Source organism: Cicer arietinum, chromosome 4 (assembly GCF_000331145.2).
Source record: "Cicer arietinum cultivar CDC Frontier isolate Library 1 chromosome 4, Cicar.CDCFrontier_v2.0, whole genome shotgun sequence".
Classification (NCBI taxonomy): Eukaryota; Viridiplantae; Streptophyta; class Magnoliopsida; order Fabales; family Fabaceae; genus Cicer; species Cicer arietinum.
The window spans coordinates 14,047,511-14,050,370 of NC_021163.2; the positions used below are offsets into that span (position 1 = coordinate 14,047,511).

Below are 2,860 nucleotides of genomic sequence, written 5' to 3' on the forward strand. Positions count from 1 at the left end.
TTTTTTTTTACAAACTCTTGATGAAATATATCAATAATTTTTTTTTATAACAACTTCTCATGCTCACAATTAAAACATCATACTAATAAAACAAATAAATTTAGCTACGCTACAATATAATTCAACATTAACATTTTTTACATCTTATTTTTGGGTTTGTATTTTACATTTTATTTCATCAAATAACTACAAGTACTATTATATGTTGAAAAATAAATTAATAATTAAAGTACAACGAGTCAAACAATTATCCTATATAATAAGTTATCATACGAATTTTACAAAATATTTAAAAAATTAAATTAGATGATTGTGATAAACATGATTTTTCTTCATTTTAATTTTCCTAATCATATTTAATTATTACAAATCAATAAAGTAATATTATAAGATAACTATATTTATAATATATAAAATATTACTTATAAAACTTATAAAATTAATTAATTAATATTCGCGCAGCGCACGTGCCATAATCTAGTTTATAACTAAATTCATTATTTGGTTTAAAACTGATTATAAAACCAATTGTAAAGTTGGTTATAGTTAAATAACCGATTTATAATAAGCAACCGGTTTTGAAAATTTTAATTTTAAAATTGATTTTTTTTTCAAAATTGGTTAAAATTTGATTATTTTTTAAAAAATTATTTATTCATAGTTTAAAAATTGATTATTTAAAAAAATTGATTTTTTTGATAAATTTTTTAAAACAAATTCTCACCAAATTTTTTGAGAAAAAATTCTGATATTTTTTCGAAAAAAAATTCAATTTTTTTCAAGAAGTAAAATCTTAAAATTAACAAAATATTGGTAGTGGATAAAAACCAAATTCAAATATAAAACATAAGTGGTTATTTAAACGGTTTATAAATAAACCAAATTATAACTCTATGATTTTAACTAGATATTTAAAATGGATTTAGATCCAGTTTTGAATTTGGATCTCATAACCGGATTTTTGCACAACCTTACCTCCACCTATCCTGAGCTCTGTCGTGGTTCAACTACCGTCAACTACCCCTAATGAGTGTACAATTATCATTACTCTATTTTTTACTGCTTCATCTCTTTCTTCTCTTTCGAGTGGTCATTGTGTCATATTACGAGTGTCAGTCGTAAGACTGCCATATTGAGGGTGTAATTCTAGAGCGGTTTTCTACAGTGCAGTAGAACTCCGATACAGAGTATCTGAGCTGTTTTATCCTGGGGACTTCGTGGTTGATAGTCTGTCTTGCACAATTTTGGGCAGTGTCTCGAAACGTCTTAAAGAGAACAACCTAGTCCGCGACTCAACCCAGTAATATTTTCGGTGACATAAATTGTTTTCAAAGGTTTTTCGAATTTCAAAAACAACAATATATGAGTTTGTTTCCAATAAAAGTCTTGATTATATCATATTTGGTAAATTATGATATTTTTCATAACCTTGTCTTTGTTTATCTTTGATGAAATAAAAAAAAAATGTTAAATACTCTTTTTGGATTTATATATAAATAAAAAGTCAAATATAGACTAAGGACATTTGACTTTTTGGTTATATATAAAATCGGATGGAGTGATGTATTAAATGATGAAATGTTATAAAGTTGGTTTGGTTATTCTTGTAGATACAATAAAGCTGACAAATTTAAATTGAGGAAGACATTACAAGATCATAAAAGACATTGTTCGTGGTTTTCTTTATCTTTATAAAGATTCTCAATTACAAATTCTTTAATGTGATCTCAAAATAACCAATAATATTTTGTTAAATGAAGAGTTGAATTCCAAAATTGCATATTGGTATTCCAAGATTGTTTGATGCCAATCAAAGTCATGGCATGACAAAGAATGTTGTTGGGTCTTTGTAAGTGTTAAAGAAAATGATTGAACTAATGGGATATTCCTTATTTCAAAATAAGAATTTTATCACAAAAAATGTGAAAATTGGAGCGGCATTTTCTATCTAATGATTGAACTTAATTGTTTTGACATATAGTGGATATATGGCTACATAGTACATTAAACATGGACAATTTCAATCAAGTTAGATGTGTTTAGTTTTGGTATAACCGTTTTAGAAATTATTTGCTGCTAAAGAAATACTGAGATTCGTGTCGGCGAAAGCATAGAGGATCTATTAACCATCGTAAGTGATAAAGATCTCAAGAGCATGAAGATGATTCATATTTTAATAAATTAAGATAAACTTTATATATTTTAATTTGGTTTGTATTAATTCTTAGTTTGCTTTGATTTGGAATTGTAATAGTTTTATTATTGATTTAGTTTTTGTTATGTGTAAGTGAAGATACTTTTCTTACTTACATTAAGTTTATTTTAGAAAAACAAAAAAAGATGTAAGACTAATATGGGCCTAGAGAATGCTGTCACTTATGATCCATTTAGGTTTAGAGATAGACTTAGTATAAATAAGCATTTGTAACCTCATGGAGGGGCATTTTTTGATTTTTTTTTTTGTGGGGCTTTGCTCTCTAGATTTTTTAAAAAATTTCATCTTAAACTTATCAAGGCTGTTAATCCTTGTGGCGTTCTTTTTGGCTTATCAATCCCTAGATTGTGGCGCCATTTTGTTCTTTGTTTCGTTGCTGAATAATAATATTGAGTTTTCTTCACATCAAATCCTAATACTTCAATTCTTTCAATTTTCGTGATCAGTAACCAGCGTTCATATCTCGAGTTCTATATATTGTTTTTCGGTGATTCAAAAGCCTAACTTGCGTTTCAGAACGTCATCGTTCCCCTCATTTTGGAATCGGCCGAATCGGAGTTTCGCAGCGCCGTTTATCACGTTCTCCAGCCAAACGCGATTTTCACTCAAATTTGTAAGTTTCCAACCTAGAACGATCTTTAAAGT

The 2,860-nt window shown here is 27.3% G+C and overlaps 1 pseudogene; it reads left to right on the plus strand.

Annotated features, from left to right (window-relative positions):
• Positions 1-2,860, plus strand: part of LOC140919960 (cysteine-rich receptor-like protein kinase 29) — an 11,421-nt pseudogene that overhangs the window by 5,889 nt on the left and 2,672 nt on the right.